The following is a 20,789-nucleotide window of genomic DNA, read 5'->3' on the forward strand; positions in this document are numbered from 1 at the left end:
GGCTGGTGTGAAAGTTGAAGCCTCATGCAAGGGGCTCATCTATCAAGGCTGGGACGGGCTTGATGGTTATGAGAATATATGAGAGTGCTGAGCCGTCTGGATGGCATTAAATGGACTAAGTAGGTCAATCTTGTCTGGAGTAATGAACTTGAGTTTAATCAACATATCATAAGCAAAATTATGTGGGAAAGCGTCACAAGTTATTGTTGCCATGTTTGCTAATTTGAATACTTAATCTTCTAATGTGTGCACACAGTAATAAAACAGTTCCACATGTGGGTAGAAATCATTCCTCTATCATCCCAAAAGTGTGTTTAAGAGTCTGTGAATTATGCGTCACGCCACGGCCGCCGGGAAGTGTTTTAGAAGTCGCACTCCTAGGTGACTTTGGGCACCCCGCATTTTCACACCTAAAGACAGCCCGATGGTCTTGTTTGCATAATAGGTGCTTTGCAAAATTAATACGCGGAAGTCCGGGCATGTCACTGTGTCCCAGATCTTCAGCTGTAGCAGGAACAAGGAAGGGTTGTGGCTGTTGTGGGGCACTTCTTAAAAGACACACAACAAGTTCCTATTGTGACTACAGTTGCATCAGCCTGGAAAAAGACAGCAGTAACACCTGAACTTTCTGTGGTGTGTGTGTGCACGTGAGTGTGTGCATGCGTGTGTGTGTGTGTGTGTGTGTGTGTGTGTGTGTGTGTGTACACCAGCAGTCAATGTCTGGTATCTTTCTCTATTATTTTCCACACTATCATCATCATCATTGATATATGTCTCTCACTGAACCTGGGGCTTGCCATTTCATCTAGATTGGCTGGCCAACGAGCTCTAGGGATCCATCCACTTGTTTCTGCCTCCACAGCTCTAGATTTATCCAGTTTTTACCTGATCACTGGAGATTCAAGCTCAGGACCTCATGCCCATTCAGTAGCCACTTTACCCACTGAGGCATCTTCCTAGCCAAATTCTATGCTTCAAAGAGGTTGCATTTCCAAGCTAGAGCCTGATCATGTTCTCCATCCCAGCGTGTAAATCTGTTTCTGTCCTGTATGGTGCCGCAATCCCAAATGAACACGCAGAGGCTTTTATTAATTATAAACCATTTGGCCAATGGCTCAGGCTTGCTATTGGCTAGCTCTCTCTTAATCATTAACATATAACTAGTAACCCAAGTATCTCCACATGGTCTTGGATTATCAGTGACGCCCCAGCCTCTTGCTTTCTTAGCAGCTACACAGTATCTCCTTCACGACTCACACTCTGTGTTCCTCTTCCCATAATTCTCCCGGTCTGGTAGCCCCACCCATACTTCTTGCCTGGCTACATCCTGTCCGTCCATTGGTGTTGACTGCTGAGGAAGGAACTAGCCACAACCACACCTTGGCTCCTTAGCTTCTCAGCAGACAAGGAAGTGAGTTCCTGTTTCTGCCCACTTATATCCTCTCTCAACCCAGCTATCTCCTTCCTGTCTGTCTGTACCTCCAGACCTCTATGGTTAGCTAATGGCAAGCTCTGTTCTCTGACCTGTAGACAGGCTTTATTTGTTCAAGCAAGCTGTCACCACACAAGCATGTCCCAAAAGATGAACTTGAACAAAGCTTGAGGGAACAAGAAGGAATCTCAGGACCTCCATGCGCTAGAAGGAGGCTGCCGCTGTTCCTGGAGACAGCACTCTTGGCTGGGGGTTTTCCGGGTGTCGCTCATCTTGGTCAGGCAGGCCAGCAGAGTTGAAGCAGCTCCTATTAAGTGTCTGGTGCATTCAGCATCATCAGAAGATACTACTGTGTTCCCATGATGGCCATGGTCAATGTCATTGCGGCTGTCACCTTGAGGGCAGGAAGGGTACAACCATGTCCAGGGTGCACTTGGCCGGTTGAGCCTGTTGGCTCGGCTATGGTGAGCCACGGGGCATCTGGTCGCTTCAGTGAGAGCAGCTGTATCTTCCTCAAGCCTCCCATTTCCTACCCCCCACACACCAACTCAGTAACCTTTCACTGCACCCTGGGATCTGGAGCTGCTGGAAACACAGAATGGAGCCAGGGCCCTTGTTACAGTGCCTAGTTAGTCCCAAAGTCAGAGCCAAGCAATGTATGGACCCCCAGATCCCTGACCATGGTCAGCAGGCCCCTCCCTTTACTTGAAGGTCAGAAGGAGGAGGGACCAGATCACATGGACACCTTGACCTTGGTGCTCTGTTCTTTTCAGAATGGCCCTCAGGGTCTAGTCAGCTGGCTTTGGGAAAGCGAGGTGTCAGCTTACTTTCAGGAGGTACCTGAGAGGTTTTGCCTTTGCAGAGGAATCTTAAAGGGCCCCTGCAGCAGCAGGGCAGACTGCAGAGTGGGTGGATGCTGCTGGACGCTCATCAGAGGGTAAAGGCATCTGGCACGGTGATGGGACTGCCCAGAAGCGGTGACTGCTTGGTGCATCCTCTTGATCATAGATTGGCTGACCGAGGACAAGCCTTGGTAACGGTAACCAACTCCCAGCCCTGGGGAGAGCCAGCCAGGCAGGCTCAGGCTCTGCTGTACCAGCACAGACTGAGGGACAGCACCTGCTTGCCTTGGTAGTCTGGCTGGCCCTAGGAGGGGGCCAAAGCATTGGTAGTGAGTGGTGTCGGCTCTCTCACACATGGCTCACACGATGACAGCAGCCTCCAAAGCGGTTTCAGCATTCGATGGGGTGATAGTTTGCGGGGGGGTCAAATCTGTCTTTGAGATGAGCAACTATCTCACACTCTCAACCATGGGTCACTTGAAAAGGTGCCATTGTGAATCTCAGAGTCCTTATTCATCCAGGACAAAGAAACGCTTTTCTTAGCATTGCTAGCCCAGCCATCCCCTGACAGAGGCTTTACAAGAGATTTCACACCTTCTGCTATGCTCCAGAGAGATTTGCTCTGTGGAGGGAGGCTCACCTGGCTTCTCCCCTGCCTGTGTTTTGGGTGTGGCTCTTCCTGTGACCCTGAAAGCTGGGCTGGTGAGCTTCACAATACAGCCACCCAGGCCTTGGGCACCCAAGCTGGGATGGCTGGGAGGTCAGGGGTAGTGTGGCATACCTCTCTCCCATGGCCTTTTCTGGGAACCATCTTGGGCTTCTCCTGGTACAGTCATCTCAGTAACTGATTCTTGGGTGGCAAGGGTCTTCCCCAAGGGAGGCTGCAGGAGTCTGGAGACACATTCCAGGCAGAGGCCAGGAGTCCCCTCTGCCACAGCATCCTGACTGACTGGTGAGGACAGCAAAGGTGACAGTCCAGGGGCTGGGGCTTCACCTGCCACAGAAGGAAGGCCAAAGAACTCTGGCCACTCTCTGTGATCCCTGTGCACATTAAGAAAACAATGTTCATATTCAAGGACGCACACACACACCAGAAGGTTCAACAGGGGGATTAGATCAAACCTCATGCCAGGTGCGTAGGGGGCAGCATCTCGTTCCTTCTGCTCCTGGAAAAATACGTCGCATCTTTGAGGGCTAAGGTGCCCCCTGTTCCCTCCAGCTGGCTGTTGGGGAACCTGATCGTGGGAGCTTTGGTTAAGCTGTTTGGTCGCTAGCCCAGCTGCCCACCACAGCGCAGGAGACATAACCCTGCTGGCGCCTGCGCTGACGTGGAGGTTCTAGCTTGTCTATTCGTCATGGGCTGCTTCACTCAGCCCTTGACTGGGTAAGAACCTGGTTGCCAGCCGCTTTAAGCATCAACATGCTACATCTTAGAATCGCCCAAAAAGAGTTTCATTAAGATTTTTTTAGTTGAGGTTGGCCTGTGGGAGTTTCTGTGTAGGGAGGGTGGTTGTGACTAGTTAGTAGGACTGGAAGATTCTCCCTGGATGTGGGCAGCGCCGTTTCATGGACTGGGCCCTAAACCGTGTAAGAAGAAGAAGGCTGTGTGAGAGGAGAGTGAGCAAGCAGGGATGCGTTTATTCTCTCCGTCCTTGACCGTCGGGGTGATGTGGGTAGACACTTGAGTTCCCGCCTTGGCTTCCGGGTGATAGTGGACAGTGTGGCTTGGAATTGTAAGCCCAAAGTTTCCTCCCTAAGTTGCCTTTTGTTCAAGTATTTGTCACATGGACAGGAGTTAAAACAGAGCACCCACTGTGATGTGAGAATATGCCATTGGACAAGGACCCGGGTAGGGGACAGTGCTGGAATCCCAGAGAGAATTAGGTACCTACAGAGCAAATGCCAGTGCACCTGCGGCCTGCCTCGGCTGGTGCGCCTCAACTGCAGGCCTCTCCAGGTCCCGAAGGCAGTTGGAGAATGTCCCCATAGACCTTGTGGGGGTGGCAGTCTCCATCTTCCATCAACTCTAGCAAGCACAGAATGAATTTTCCCCCTCTGGAGATGTAATGCATCGATTCATAAAAACAGAATGGCTAAGGAACCCCGATTAACGAGAACACTGCCGCGGTCAGCTCCCACCAGGCCCTCGGTGTGGGGAGGGATATAAATAGCCAGCTTTCAGAAGAAAGTGCTGATCAGATACAAGCATCGGCCACCTTGACGTACTGCTGAGACGCCGTCCTGGTAATTGGGGTTACGGGCAGTTGCTCTCTCTGCTGGGATGGCAGGTCATTTCTGCAGGAGGAACGGGGGACCTGCCCGGGAAGTCCAGCAGTCGACAGTTAACCCTCTCTCTGCCCGACTATGTCAGCGTCCCTTTCAATTCCCCACTTACCGTGTCCACCCTTGGCAGCCCCTGCAGCCACCCAAGAGGGTAAGGACCTGGGAAGAAGGCACTGGTGAAGACGGATGGGCCACGTCTCATGAAATGGAGTAACCTGAGGAACAGGCACTCCCAGTGAGCTCAGCAGAGAGCCAGGCTCGCCTCCGATGGGGTTCTGATCCAGTCTGACCGTGCGTCGCCCACGGTTCAGGGAAGACATTTTGGCTACTCACCACCCAGTCTCAGGGGGGAAGAGGGTCTCAGAAAGGCCATTTCCTTCCTGAGGTTAATCAGTTTTCCACTAGGCGTGGATCACAAGCTTTCTTGTGGCCAAGCTGAGGAAAAGCAGACGGCATGGGCAGAAGAACTGCAGGCTATTTCCAGGTTTTCCTCTCATGGTCCCGGGACTGATGGCAGTCGGTTCGCTTGCCTGCTGGTGTGAACCATGCTAGCCTGCTGGTGTGAGCCCCACTTGTCTGCTGGTGTGAACCATGCTTGCCTCCTGGTATGAACTCCGCTTGCCTGCTAGTGTGAACCCCGCAAGCCTGCTGGTGTGAACCCGTGGGTTCCAACTCATCATCAAGGCCCATGTAGATCCTTAGGGAGCAATCTATCCAGGAATCTTCCTACTCTTCAATTAATGTGAAAACATCGGTTCTGTTATTCCAACCTTCTCTGTAGTGAATGGCTACCTCATAAGACACTAGGTGGCCTTATAGTGACTGAAGCTGTGTAGACAGTACAGAGTCAGGCGTCATCTGTGTCACCTGCTCCGACTGTGACAGCAGTGACCTGAATGGCAGACACGTATCTGTTCTCGGTCCTGGAGGCAGGAAGTTAGAAATGAGGGGTTCACAACTTGGTCCTTCTGGAAGTCTCCCACTTGGTTGCATAGATACTGCCTTTTCCCAGTGCCGTTATATGCGTCTCTGAATCCTAGTCTCCCTATGAGGACAGCACTGGCATTAAAGCCGGGCCAATCCCACTGACCTCATTTTAACTTAATTACTCATGGAACAGCCCCATGTCTCTAAATAAATACAGTCGCATTCTAAGGTCCTAAGGGCTTAGAACCTCAACATACGAGGTCTGGGGCTGGGGCGGGGGCAACCACACAACTTGGTGGCTGCTCCTCAGCTCACCTGGCTGCGGCTGCTGGCGGCATAGGAGGGCCATGTGCCCTGTGGCCGTGACCTTCACTCAGATGTCATCTCTCCCCCCAACTCCCACAGCCGTAAATGAAGACAGATCACTCCAGTCACGTTTAAAAAGGCTCCTGAATACAGAGAGAATCAATTCATATATAGGAGAAGGCAGCACCCCTCGGCTACATCAACTTGAGGTAGCGCTTGATGACCAACCTCCTCGCCTCAGCAGAAACGCACCTGCTCTGTGTGGAGGGGATCGCAGAGTGGGCAAAAACCCATGCTATTACCCCAGCAGGTTGGAGTTAAAACTTTATTTGCGTAATCAATTATGAAGTATGTGCTGGCTCCCAGGGAAAGCTTGGGACGCTGTATAAATCAGACACATCAACGGTTCCAGAACTCATTTTCTTCATGGCCCTTTGGTTACTTCCAGTCCCCTCCTGCCTCAACAAGCATCCCCCCCCCACACACAGCAGACTCTGCAGTGGATCCCTCTCACCTCTTAGATCAAGTTCAAAAGCCAAGCTCTCTGTGGGCTCTCTTCCCTCTCCTTGCAATGGAGACTTCCTTCTCTGAACCAGCCAGCCAGCCACTTGCCACCATCTCCCCCTCAGCATGGCAACAGGGCACCTCCAATCAAGCACTCTCCAGCTTCTCGGGGATCTCAGCTCCTGCCTCTCCTAAGTCTGCTCTGTGCCACTCGATGGCTCCTCCCTGCAGGTGCCAGCTCCTGCCTGCCGACTTCCGCAGGGTCACGGCCGAAGTGCCACACGGACGCCTTGTCAACCCCCCTCTCTGTCACGGTCACGCTTCCTTCTGCAGCGGTGTGTGGCTCTTCGTAGCATCCAGCCTGGAAGTTTCCCGAAGTGTTGAGTACTGAGATGCTCCACAGCCCCAGGACTTCATCAGCGGCATTAATGTGGAAGCATTTACCCGCCCTAGCTCTCTCCAGACCCGCACATGGGTAGACACCGCAGCTGCCAGCCTCAGGAGCACCCCCTCCGTCTGCATGTAGACTTTGCAAACGCCCAATATCTGACCTAAGCAAATGCCCATCTCTGGGATGACCATCATCAGCTCTGCAGGGCAAACTCGTGTGTTTATCTAGTAACTGTCAATGCATCACCATTTGCTCCAGCTCGCTTGCCTGACTGTGGCCCACCTAAGCCATCCCACCGTGAATATTTCAGTCAGATCTATGAGTTTTGGAAAAGCCAATCAAACCCAGACCCGCCTCCAGGAGGTATCTGTCCTTCTTGTTGCCTGGAGCTCTGTGAGGGCGGGGCTCTCCCCACTGTATCAGCTAAGAATTCGGCTCTGGTTGGTCGGTGGGTCACTTTGCGGTGGTCTGGGGGACGTGGGTGAGTCAGCTTCCTTTAGAACCTCTACGGCACTCACAGGGTGCTCTGGGGTCACAGGGTGCTCTGGGGTCACAGGGTGCTCTGGGGTCACAGGGTGCTCTGGGGTCACAGGGTGCTCTGGGGTCACAGGGTGCTCTGGGGTCACAGGGTGCTCTGGGGTCACAGGCAACAGGCATTAGTGACTCTGTGCTCCCCTATGCCGTGTTCTTTATGCTCTTTGCATTCCACTAGTGTGGAGAGACGGCGCTCAGAGAAGGAGTGGAAAGAGAGACCACCCCTGGGGACTGGAGAGATGGTTCAACTGCAAAGGCACTGGCTGTGCAGTCCTAGAGACCCGAGTTCAATTCCTGGGACCCATTCAAGGGGAAAGGAGGAAAGCAACTCCACATGGGTCTTCTGGTCTCCACATGCTCCGCTCCATCACCCCCACATAATGCACACATGTGTGTGCATATGCACACACACACACACACACACACAGAGAGAGAGAGAGAGAGAGAGAGAGAGAGAGAGAGAGAGAGAGAGAGAGAGAGAGAGAGAGAGAGAGAATAAATGAAAACTAGCACCTTTTGGAGTTGCAAGCAGGTGCCTAGGGCACCTGCTGGGCAATTTAAGAGATCAAGAACTTGGCAGCAGGTGCCGGCCTCACCCTGGCCTTGGCAGCTGCCAGCACCAGGAGCAGAGTGCTCTCCTTGCGGCTGCTTCTTGGGTGGGCCATGCGGGTAGAAGAGAACTTTAAGACAAATGCCTTTCACCATCCCTTGAGGATTCTGATACTTGCACACTACAAAACCCTCAGGAATGATGGTATTTTCATCCCCCAATTCTGATCCTTAAATATCTCGATGTGAACTCCGCACCCCAGAACCAAGCAGACCCTACCCGCTAGCAAGGACAGAAGCCACAGCAGGAACCTGCTGGGAAAGGCAGGTATGCAGCAATTCCAGAGTTTTCTTTTTGTCCCCTTTTGCTAATTTTCCCTGTGTGGATGCCAGCATCCTGCCAGTGAAGGACATTTTAAGGGCATCCCTCGAGGAATGTCAAGGTATGAAAAAGAAGAAACAGTGGGACCAGGGGACAGGGCTCTTGGGGTGAAGTATCTGCTGACACAGGGGTTTTTTAATCCCGAGAACCTGTGTGAAAAGCCAGATACAAGGATATGGACACAGGAGGTTCCCAGAAGTTCATTGCCCAACCAGCATAGCCTAATTGATGAATCACAGACTTTTCAAATGTTATCCCTCTCTCTCTTTCTTTCTCTCCCTCTCCTCTCTCCCTCCCTCCCTCTCTCCCTTCCTTCTTTTGTTTTCAGCATACAATTGGATTTCTCTTCTCTGGAATAGACTTTCTTATGAAAACACTGCTCGAGCACTCTCTCTCTAACACAGAAGCTATTTGGATTTCCTTTGGAATTGTTTTAAAGCAGAGCACCTGTCTTTTTAATAAACCACAGAGAATGCAGAGCCGCCACCACTGACGAGAAATGCCAGTCAGGAGTCTGAGTGTGTGTGTGTGTGTGTGTGTGTGTGTGTGTGTGTGTGTGTGTGTGTGGTGAGCTGCTGGCCCATAGAGGCCTCTGGGAGTCTTGCCTTGTGCTGGGAACCTGGCAGAGACTCACCCCTATGTTCACATGACTCTGGAAGTCACACTAAGTCAGAGAGGGGTGGGGGTCTGTGAAGTGAATTCTCCCTGATCCCTCATGGAGCAAGCAGACTGGGAAGGGGTACCTCCTCTGTGGGAGGCTGTTTCTGGGGCTGCAGCAGGAGCCAGCCGACCTGCTCTGTACCTGAGAGGGGGAGTGTGGATTGAGACTCCCGACAAACGTTAACTCACCACACTCCTCCAGGTAGCAGCCTGCTTCCAGGGGCTACTGGTGACACCACTTACGCTATCCGTAATTGACTTGCGAATTACCAACCCACCTTATCTATTTCCCAGTAGACTGTACAACAGGAGCCCTCTTAGGCTGGGGCTCTTGAAGTGTGTAGTGCTTAAAGCTGTCTATTGGTTGAAGACATCAATATTCCTACCAAAACAAACAGCCAAAGAAGATGCCTGACTCTGCGCACTGCTGACCAACCACCTCAAAATCCTTAGGGGCACCTTTTCGGAGGGTTCTGCTCTGGAGCAATGGTCCCTTGCACTGACGGAGTGATGGATGGTCAGGCCCCCTGCAGACACCGGGTTCTTGTGTGGTTTTGTTTCCTTCTGACCTGACAAAGCATGGGTTTCTCATGGACAGAGATCAGGTGGCCCTAGGGGACATTGCAAAATATTCTGCGTTGCTGAACATCCTACTCTGTGCTGGACAGCCCCCCCCACTCACACAGCAGAGCCTCAAGTCAGGAAACACTGCCCTGGGGACACAGCCAAACCTGGGGTGGTTCCTGCACACGGCCGTGGATTGAGCTGCCTGTGACTGGTGAGAAGTTCTGTTTCTGCCTCCGGGTATATTTCTTTGGGAAATGAGACCCGAGAGCGGAGACGCACGCAGGGTAGAACACAAGCCAGGAAGGGCTGATGTGGCGCTAACTGTAGCCGCAACACAGAGCAACTCCTCGAACGTCTCCAGGTGAGTGACAAGGAGACACCTGTGCCCCTTCTAGTAGCTTAAATCATCCTTCCTTATATAGTTTGGAACTGGTGATAGCTTGCCATCTTTTCTGTCTGCTGGCATGAGAGTTTTATGAGATAGATAGCTTTTGACAGGCTCTCACTATGTAGCCCTGGCTGGTCTGGAACCCACAGAGATCTGTCTGCCTGAGAGGGAATTGTGTGCGGATAATGAATGAGCAGAGCCTGAGAATGTTTCATGACTGTGAATGAAGCATGTTCCCCTGGATGTCAAGCCACCAATGCATCTCCATAGCCTGTGCTGGCGAGGGATGAGCTCAGGGGTTGAGTGGAGCGGCAATTGTGTTGGGTCCTTAGTTCACGGCCTTTCTTCATTGAGAAGGTGAGAACATTGGTTTGTAGGGAGGTGGAGGCTGAAACCTGCCAGCTACATCACGGTGTGACTCAGTTTCTTCACACCCCCAAACAGAAGGAGGATGCCCTGAGGTTGTCACTGAGGCAGGCAGGTACAGGGAATTGTTGAGTAACCCGGGGTCACCCTGACTTTAGGCTATGCACATAACCCTTCTAGAGTAATGCATTCAGCAGCCTGAGACATTTAGTTGTATCCTACACACTCAACTCTAAACAACACAACTAGCACCTGTTGGCAATCTAAGACTCTCAGCTGTATCTAGCTGCATTCATACCTGCTGTGGTGATACCTCGCCTGTACAAGTAAAGCTTGTCTGAAGGTCAGAGGATGGAGCTTGTCACTAGCTAACCACAGAGGCCTGGAGGTCTGTACAGACAGACAGGAAGTGAGATGGCTGGGTAGAAACAGGAAGTGAGATGGCTGGGTAGAAACAGGAAGTGAGATAGCTGGGTAGAAACAGGAAGTGAGATGGCTGGGTAGAAACAGGAAGTGAGATGGCTGGGCAGAGAGAGGATGGAAGGGGAAGAAACAGGAACTCGTTCTCTCTTTCCGCTGGGAAGCTAATGAGGTAAAGATGGCTGTAGCTTGCTCCTTCTTCCCTCTGGTCTCTCAGCATTTTCCTCTATATCTGACTCTGGGCTTTTATTGTTTAGACCAATTAAGAGCTCCATTTACATTTTTGTGTTATACATTTCTTCTCTTAATTCACCATGAGACTAAAGACAGTTGTTGTTCCAATGCATTCCTAGTCCATGCTAGCCTGAGAGTAGGAAGGTTAATCCAGTCTGAACTGGCTTTGGGTGTTGTGTCAAAACTGCCGTCACGTGAAATATGAACGAGAATCTCCTATTTACCCTCTTATCCCTTGTGTATAAGTGGGTGTACATATGGTTAGAAACAAATGCATTGTGGGAGGCGAGTCTGTGTCAGTCAAAACCACCCAAATTATACCTCTTGTAACCAAACTCTTCCTGTCCCAGAACCCTATAAAACAAAGGCCTAAACTGTAGTCGATGGGGACCGTGAATGTCTTCACTTTCTGACTTACTGCTGTCTGGAAAGTGATCTGACCTTCCTTTTCTCTTCCTTCCTTCCTTCTTCCTTTCCTCTCTCCATCTCTCTTCCTCCCTTCTTTTTTCTGCTTTACTGTTTCCTCAGTACTTGTGTGAATCAGTGAATTTTTATTTCAGGTTTTGCATAAGAGGTCAAGAACCTGAAAACACCACCCTCTGGCCGGGTACCTGAACCTGCCAACACCCAGGCCTCTGCGGTTGTTGCAGAGGTGGACATGACCATGACATGGGTGTGACTCTCAGCCTTGTGACCGACACAGGGATGTCAGCCCTGGGCGTCCTCAGGCATGGCGAGTTGGCAGGTGTAATTCAAGACTGTGTGTCATGTTCAGCAGAGGCCAGGAGATGCCTGGTGGGGGCTAAGCAGCTTTCTTTTGTACTGTAAGCCTTCTTAGAATCATTAAAATGCTAATGTAAATGAGACTTTCTAGGAGAGATAAGTGGTGGGCACTTTCCAAACTTGTTTTATTCATTTCACATGTAATTATTATGTTCATATATATGCAAAACACTGTCTGATGTGTTCTGGAAGTGCATAATAAGGAATACAAGGTCTGCTCTTCTGCAAGTTCCTGTCTACTGAGCAGGGAGGGAGGAGGAGAAAGGAAGAACACGGGTGAGGGAGAGCCCGTCTGCAGAGAATGAAACTCTGGAGCGGGATAGGTGGCTCCTTCAGCTGAGACATCAAGGCAAGGCCCCAAGGAGATGAGCTGAGCTCCCAGAGCAATATCAAGCCACAACCAAGACAGGAGCCTTCCAGGCAGTGGGGGACCCCCTGTGTCCAGGATGCAGTCTTCTAACAGAGAGTATAAACACCAGGAGAACGGGATAGACGCATGGCATGGAATGGCCAGAGTCCTGAGGGCTCAGCCCTTCCAGATCAGAGACCACCCACACAGCAGCTGTGCTGGGTTATAGAATGTAATGGGAGAGGTGGTAGCCAGGTGGCTACTGCAGAGGTGCAGGTGGGATCCAGGTGGCTACTGCAGAAATACAGGTGGTAGCCAGGTGGCTATTGCAGAGGTGCAGGTGGTAGCCAGGTGGCTAATACAGACGTGCAGGTGGGGGGTAACAGGAGCTCAGAAGTAAAGGAGACAAGAAATGAATGCATGCTGGGTACATTCCATTGCTTCTATTTCTGTGTGTGTGTGTACGTGTGCGTGCCTGCAGGTATGTGGTTCTCATGAGCCATTACCCATGGTGGGACAGGCTTTTCATGGGTAGAGCTGCCCTTCAGCCACCCACGGTCCTGTGACCCTTCATCCATTGCCCTCGTCAGGGTCTCTGCTGCTGTGATAAAACACAAAAGCAACTCCAGGGAAACGGTTTGCCTCCGTTCGCAATTGCAATGCATCATGAAGGGAAGTCAGGACAGGAACTCAAAGCAGGAACACAGAGGCAGGAACTCAAGCAGAGGACATGAATAAATGCAACGGCCTGCTCCCCATGGCTTCCTCAGTCTGCTTTCTTACACCATCAGGACCATCTACCTGTCCAGGGGCAGCACTGGGTCCTCCTTCATCAGTCATTCACCAAGAAAAATATTAATGAGACTTTCTTTATCCGGTTAAGATTCCCTCTTCCTGGCGGTGTGAAGGCTTGGGTCAAGTTGGCAAAACCAACAAGCGCCATCTGCACTCCTGAACTAACCACCATCAACTCACTGGCTCACCAGGTTGGACTTTGGTATATTTGGTACTTTTGTCTGTCACAGGTTACCTACATGGGGTGAGTAGACGTGTTATGTCTCCCTAGGAAAAATTTCACAGCACAGTATATGCTTGCATACATGCCTGAGTATGTATGTGTGTGTGCTCACACTTGCATGTGCACGTATGCTGGTATCTGTGTATGTGTGTGTGTGCGCGTGTGTGCAAGTGTTTGTGAAGGCCAGAGTGTTCATCTTCCTCAATTGCAATCCGCCTTTTTTTTTTTTTTCGTGTAGGGTCTCTCACTCAACATGGATCTCACTGGTGTCCAGTCTGGGTAGCCAGCAAACTCCAGGAATTCTCCTGTCTCCGGCTCCCCAGTACTGGGATTGCAGGAATGTGTGTCACAATCCCAGGCTCTTAAGTGGATTCTAGGGAACACACTCAGCTACTCGCATTCACGGTGCAGGAACTTCACAGGCTAAGCCACCTCCCCAGCCAAGGGCTGCTGTTCACAAGTGAACATTTCCTGTTTAAGTGATGCTTCCATAGGACAGTACCCACCCGACAAGGTCACAGGTTGATGATTATCACAAACCAAGCAAGCCCATTCTAACCCCAGTTGCTGGCACCCCAATCCTAGCCCCCAAAACCTCTGTCCTAAGGCAAACACTACACTGAATCCTAAAGCCATGGGATGGGCTTGTTGAACTTAGAATCTGTGTAATGGGAACTTTGAACGTGTTCTTCCTACAGCTCCTTCTGCTCGGTGTCTTAAACAGCTCACCCAACCCTTGGCTGCGCCAGGAATTCATTTCTGTGGCTATATGTGCTCACATTTGTTCAAACAGGACACAACACATTGTTCTAAGTTAACGAACAAATGCCTCCTTAATGTGGAAATATTAAGCTACACAAAATAGGGATGTCCTATAATATTTTATTGAAGGAGAAATCACTTACGTGGGAAGAAAGAAAGAATCAAAGGTCCGCCCACTGGCTGCTCTCCAGGCTGCAACAGGAACCCAAAGAGAGAGAGTCTCCTCCCCCTAGCTCTTTTATCCACTGTGTCTACATACCTGTGACCACACCCAAATGGGTGTGGTCAGCGCTATGGGTATGTAGATCTCTCCCTATACCTCCTTGACTGTGGAGGTGACTGCCCCGATGGCTGTGGAGATGACTGCCCCGATGGCTGTGGTGGCAACTGCTCTGATATATCTTTGTCAACTTTACACAAACTGCCGTCTCTTGAGGAACTGCCTCCCTTGCATTGGCCTGTGGCCATGTCTGTGGTGCATTTTTTTTTTTTACTGATGTGGATGGTGTGGTGTCATATTCCTGAGGTGTGCGAGGAAGCAGGCTGAGAAGAAGCCAGAGAAAGCCGGTCAGTGAGCAGTGTTCCTCCGTGGCCTTTGCTTCAGTCCCTGACTCCAGGTTCACCTTGGACTCCTGCCCTGTAGTCCCTCAGTGATGTGCTGTAATAGTAAATAGACCCTTTCTTCCCTGTGGTAGCTAGTTTGAGCAAAAATGACTCCATAGGCACATATATTTATATATGTAAATGCTTGGTCACTAGGGAGAAGAACTCTTTGATAGGATTAGAAGGACTAGGAGGTGTGGCCTTGTGGGAGGAAATACGTTATTAGGGGTATTAGGGATGGGCTTTGAAGTTTCGCAAGCACATGCCAGGCTCAGTCTCTCTCTCTGTCTCTCTGTCTCTCTGTCTCTGTCTCTCTCTCTCTTTCTCTCTCCCACACACACACCTATGGATTAGGACGTAGCTCTCAATTACCCCTCCAGTACCTTGCCTACCCTGCCTGTCATTCCTGCCTTGTGTGCCATCATGCTCCCTGCCATGATGATAACTGACTAAGCCTCAGAAGCTATAAGCAAGCCCCCAGTTGCGTGTGTTCCTTTACAAGCTGCCATGGTCATGGTGTCTCTTCACAACGACAGAACAACGCCTAAGGCACAGTGTTCATCACAGCGCTGAGAAGCAATCTAGAGCTGTTACTCTGGGGTGTCAGCATGCTTGGACCAAGAGTTCCGGGGATGTGTCTCTGAGGGCATTCTCGTAGACCATTGGATGACAAGTGCTCTGACATACTGATGGATTAGCCTCTTGACCGATTTGTAAAATAATAGCATTATTGGAAGAGGCTGGAATGGGAGCGAACCACTGGAGGAGGCAGGAGGGGCTTGTCCCTGGGTCTGTGTCATGCCTGGGCCTCTTCCTGTGTGCCAGTGTCCTCCACAGAGAAACTCCATACTGTTCTACCTCAAACTGAGCCCAGAAACATGGGGACAAGTGACCACCAACCAGCTCAATCAGTCGGGAACCATGAGCCAAAATAAACAAGTCCTACCCCGAAGCTGGTGACAGTAGGTACTTTGTCACAGCTCTGCAAAAGGGACAGAAGCTCTCCCTGCTCTGCATCACACACAGTATTCCCCTCTGAATTCACCCAGGGTGGGGACGTCAGGGTCCCATTGCATGCACCTGTCTGCCCGTCAGTGGGGACAGCCTAGGGCTTTCCCAGAGCCACAGCTGTGTGTGTGTGTGTGTGTGTGTGTGTGTGTGTGTGTGTGTGTGTGTGTACTCCCACCTGTGTTGAGAAGGCTCAGTACCTCTCCTTTGATGTGTAGGCTTTCGAGCTTAACCTATTCTAGTCGATCTGGAGTGGTGGCCTCTTACAGTCTTAATTTTACCCACTTGATGATGAATGAGGTTACATATCTCTTCGTATTTAACATCCTGGTTTGGGCGTCCCCGTCTGTGACGTGGATGTAGGAAACCCTCCCGCACATCTTTCATTAGGATTGTCTGTCTGAATAAGTGCTTAATTTGTGGTGTTTATTTTTACGTCTGAGAATTTCTTTCTTTGATTTATGTTTATGGTTTCCAGTTCTGGGCCAAGAATCCGTATCTTGTTCTTAAATTTCCTGAATGTATTCATCAAGCTGCCTTCAAGCCTGAACAGTGGCCACCCCTGAGTCACTGTGGGTTTCTCTGTGTTGTCTGCTTCTGTCTTGGTTCCTACTTCCAACCTTCATTTTTGAAAACTCAAGAGCACTCTGGAAGCCCAGGTTTTTAACAGAACCGCATGTGGTGAGAGAGGCCTGGAGTTCAACGTCAAGCTTTCCTTTTTGGGTTCGAAGTGTCTGGACTTATGCTTGTAGATCAGTCCCAGAACACACAGCTCTAAATTGGCGCCTTCCCTCAGCCGCTCTTCTAGAAGGTGAGGGGAGTGGGTGAAGACCGCATGGAGTTGCACTGCCTGAAGTTGACCCTTGACCGTCATATTTCATGTTTGGCTTCTTCTTTTCTACGATTTCTCTTTGTTGGAAGGTCTAGTGCTACCCCATTTCTGGAATGCTCTTTACCCCGATGCAGTGTAGCAATATCCTCCAAATTAAAACATTTCCTTCTGGAGGGAAACTCATAAGACTTAGGAAGTCAACAACTCAGAAGTCTCAGGATATCCCTGAAACTCACTAGATTCACAGGCTCTTCCTTCCCCAAGGTTGTATATGCAGTAAGAACAAATGGGGAGGAAAGACACCCCCTGAGGCATGGGACTTCTTGCAAGTCATGCAGAGAGCCTCAGACTTACAGCTTTCATGAGCTGTCACCCATGGTAGACATTCTGGTGGTGACACCACCTTTGAGCTAGCCATGCTTCTGGAAGTAAACCCTTATCCATACTGGTGTAACTCCAATAAAACACATTAGTTTTTCAGATGCACTTTGATGGCATTGTTACTTTGGTCTGTCATCAGTGGCTTATCTGAAGTGAGTTCTTCTTTGCTCATGTCTCCCCAGGAAGTCATACAGCATTGGGTCACATGTCTTCCTGGACCCTGGATGGCATCCAGCATGCAGGCTGTGTGTGGCACACTCTCCTTGGCAGCCTAAGGTCACCCCCCAGCCCCGCCAACACAACACTCAGCCCAGCTTAGACTTCACTGCCTATTTTGCAAGTCAGCAACTTCTTCCAAAAAAAAGAAAAGTCATGCCAAGCCCTTGGCTCTCCTTCCAAAGATGGCCTTTTATTCTTGGGCCTTGGCTTCTTATACCCCTACCAGCCTAGTTGCCCTTAGATGTCCCCAAACAGATTTGGCTTCACGAAATTTTCCTGAGTCTTCTAGACAAATGACATTTTCAATAGGAAAGTTTCCATTGACAAGTCATGCTGTACCAAAGGACGTTTTCTCCGTCAAGCCTATCTATTCTAACCAGAAGCAGAAAGAGGACCCTTTACAGAAAGAGCCTACCAGATGGGCCAAGACTTCTCAAGGGCATGAGACAGACACTGGGACCTTGGGCACCATCCTTTGAAGAAGTGAGAGAGAAGTTAGGAGGGAGGTGTGGAACACGATAGGTTGGGATGTTACGGTTTCACACTAAGGTACAGGGCGAGTGGATATGTGGACCCAGAGTTTGGCTGAAGGAGAGAAGGCTCTAAGCAGGCAACCGGATGTGGCCACCCTGTCTCTCTTGGAGGGTCTCGTCTGTGCACCTGATTGTGGAGTTGTAGGTATGTAGGTGTTTTCTCAAGCCACGTGTGTGTGTGTGTCTGTGTGAGAGAGTGTGTGTGTGAGTGTGAGTGTGTGAGTGTGTGAGAGAGTGTGTGTCTGTGTGTGTGAGAGAGTGTGTGAGTGTGTGTGTCTGTGTGAGAGAGTGTGTGTGTGAGTGTGTGTCTGTGTGTGTGAGAGAGTGTGTGAGTGTGTGTGTGAGTGTGTGAGTGAGTGTGTGTGAGTGTGTGTGTGTGTGTGTGTGTGTGTGTGTGTGTGTGAAGAGAGCACTCCAGTGTCTGGCTTCTCGCTCTCCAGTGTCAGCCACAACAGAGACCAGGAAGAACTTGTCCCCAAGCAGGAGCAACACCCAACTCTTAGCGCACTCGAGAGGAACTGCTCCATCTAAAGGCACCACCCATTTGGAGCCATTTGATGCTCTTCTCTGGGACTCCCTGCTGTTACCCCTTCAACACCCTGCCTGAGCCCTGGATGGAGGAGACTCACTCAGGATTCCAGTGAGACAGGCGACAGCGTGGATGGATGTAGACATCGTTCAAGCAGGAGATGGTGCCGAGAAAGTCAGCCGCTGCAGAAAGTTCAGATGTGGCCGGATCCCAGGCTCAGCCTTGCCCTTGGCGATGGAGACCATGGGAGCCTTTAACAAGAGCAGGCCTGGAGGTAGTAGGGAGGGTGGTGCCTGCACTTTGGAGGGTCGGTCTCCTTCCCTGGGACCTGGTTCCTTTAACTTCTGTCATTGAGCTCGCCAGTGCTAGAGGCACCCATGGGGACCCTGGAGCATGCCTCTACACTTTAGCTCACCGCAGCCTCCTCCCTTTGAGGGTAAAGCGCCTGTCATCGAGCTCCTCCTGTCATGCTACAGCCCTTCTGGTGAAGGGAGCTGTCACTGCAATGGGATGGCGTGACGTCGTGGGACTATCTATCCAGGTGATGTTCTCTCTGTTGGAGTGGCACTTGGAAACTGCACTGAAGGTCCCTCCTAGGCACAGCATGATGGGGGTGATATAAAGCCCAGGTGTCACCAAGTCCCCGCCCACAAGTCTTTAGGTGTCACCAAGTCCCCGCCCACAAGTCTTTAGGTGTCACCGAGTCTCCGCCCAGGGTCTTTAGGTGTCACCGAGTCCCCGCCCACGGTCTTCCTCTAAATTATCCAGAGCCGCTCTGCCCCTGGCCCATTCCCCACAGTGCCCAGAGCTCCAAGCGTTTCCCTTTTTCCTAATGCACAGGAGGCTTATAAAAGGCAGCCGGTTGTCTCTGCAAGCAAGAGTACCACAGCTATTGCCTCGTAACCAAAATGCTTCCGAGAGAGACTCCTTATGACCCCCGCAACCCCAATCAACTAACAAAGCTCAGGCAACAAATTAAACTTAAAAGTTTCTGGAATCTTATCAGATTCACAAGGCCCCTTGCTAGGGTTAACAGCTGCTGGAGGGTTGAGACTCTGACTGCCTAGCTGTCTGTAAGTCATGCAGGGAGCTTCAGGGTTGCAGCATGCATGATCTGTCACTCACGCTGAGATGATGCCGCTGGCTTCGAGTCACTCTTGTGCTTGCGAGCAACCCCTCACTTGAACTCCGGTTAGTAACCCCTGAAGTTTCACCGGCTCACCAAGCTGGACTTCAGAATGAATGTGTCCTTGTTCTGTTATTGAAGCCCTACCCGGGTTCAATAGTTTGTTTTTCAACAGCCCAGAAAAGGTCATGCAGGAGTTGTGTGGTTACTCCAAGGTCTACTCTTGAGGCCGCACAGCAGACTGCATTCGGGAGACCCTGATCTGGGGAGACAAAAGGGCCAGGGACCTGAGGCCTGAGATCTGAGGAAATAGTGGTGTGTCCCAAATGTCCAGGCCTTTGTGAATCGGGAAGACCCAATGCTTCCTGGGTCAAGTTCAAAGACCATCTGCTGTTTCCGAGCAGCCTGTGGGGCCTACCTCCTCATGGAGGGTCGTTTCCTTACACCGTCTATCCGCTTGGGTGTTCCTGTTGTTTCTGAGGCATCATTTTCCTCCGCAGCCCTGCCTGTCCTGGAACTTAGACGCATCCTCCTGCCTCTGCCTCCTCAGTGCTGAGATCACTGCTGTGAGAAACTCTGTCTATTTAAATGCTGACGTCACGAAACACACTTGCAGAGACACTCCGAAGGATGTTAGCACACCCAGCACCACGGCCGTGGAAGTCACACGCGCTGGCGCTGTTGACACAACACTGCCTTGGAGGTCCCAGCCGAAAGCACCTTGGTGTGGCACTGCAGCTGCTCTGACTCCAGGCTCTGCTCTGGTGGACTGTGGTGGTGACTCAGAAGCTGAGGGAGAACCCCTCACTTCTGTCTGCCTTCTTCCCTCCTCTCTCTCTCTCTCTCTCTCTCTCTCTCTGTCTCTGTCTCTCTCTCTCCCTCTCCCCCTTCTATCCTGTCTCTCATCTCACTCATCTCTCTTCCCTCTCTCCTCTGCCCTTTTCCTGTCTCTGTCTCCTCTCTCTCTCCCTCCCCTCCCACCCCTCCCTTCAAACACGAGCAACAACTCCCTTAGCACCATCACTTCCTGCAAGCAGGTGGCCACCGCAGACAAACTGCTGCGCATGCTCACCAGGCAATGGCAGCCTGGGAGATGGTGGTGCCTTGTCACCCAGGGATTGCGAGCTAGAGAACAGCCCCCTGCCCTGGTGTCTCTGGGCCGGCACCCTCCAGCGTGCATGGAGTCTGGGCAGATGTTCTCTGGAGGTCTGCTCTTGCTCAAGGCTCTGACAACACCACCCTTCGTGTCTTCCCATCCAGCAGCTGCTAATGCCATTCAAATCATCTCATTTGGAATTCTGTCTAGAACACAGACAGCTTCACTCGCCCAGGCAGAACAAAGGGATGGAACAGGGGCCTTCGTGGGAGATATTTTGGGTGTTTTTAGACACAGAAGTCAACAATCTGTTCCCTCATCAGGGCTGTGACCTCTGGTTTCGGAAGAAAACAAGCTGGGTGCAGAGAACATAAATATTTAACTTTCACCGATTCTCCAATCTGCACGGAGACAAATGTCCCGGCTGGATCCCACGCCCTCCCCTTCCCAACACATCTTCGGAGAGGAGGGGAGGACCAGAGAGTGGAAATGGGCTTAAAACGTCATTTGTCAGTTCTGAAGAAATGCAAGTTGGCGGCGAAGCGATTCATCTAGGGAGGAGAGGCCACGCTCTCAGATTTCTCCCACTCCTTATTGCCTCCTCTGGTCTTTCCTTCTCTTTTTTTTTTTTTTTTTGAAATGATCTTGCTCCGGACCCCAAGCTACAGCTGGACTCATGATCCCCCCGCCTCAGCTCCCCTGCCGGGCTCAGCTTCCCAGAGCCCTGGGAGGAAAGGACACGGCTTCCCCGTCACACCAGAGTCC

General features: G+C 51.0%; 1 long non-coding RNA gene across 2 annotated transcripts; it reads left to right on the plus strand.

Annotated features, from left to right (window-relative positions):
• The first annotated feature begins 10,682 nt into the window (after window positions 1-10,682).
• Window positions 10,683-19,806, plus strand: LOC110342665. 2 transcript variants are annotated; one of them, XR_005872924.1, is made up of 4 exons: window positions 10,683-10,723; window positions 11,346-12,903; window positions 16,704-17,418; window positions 17,714-19,806. It is a non-coding gene; the product is annotated as an uncharacterized LOC110342665 (long non-coding RNA). The 2 variants fall into 2 exon arrangements; XR_005872923.1 differs by lacking the exon at window positions 10,683-10,723 and having other exon boundaries at window positions 10,737-12,903.
• Window positions 19,807-20,789: the final 983 nt, after the last annotated feature.

This window comes from Mesocricetus auratus, unplaced genomic scaffold (assembly GCF_017639785.1).
Source record: "Mesocricetus auratus isolate SY011 unplaced genomic scaffold, BCM_Maur_2.0 Super-Scaffold_100042, whole genome shotgun sequence".
Taxonomy (NCBI): Eukaryota; Metazoa; Chordata; class Mammalia; order Rodentia; family Cricetidae; genus Mesocricetus; species Mesocricetus auratus.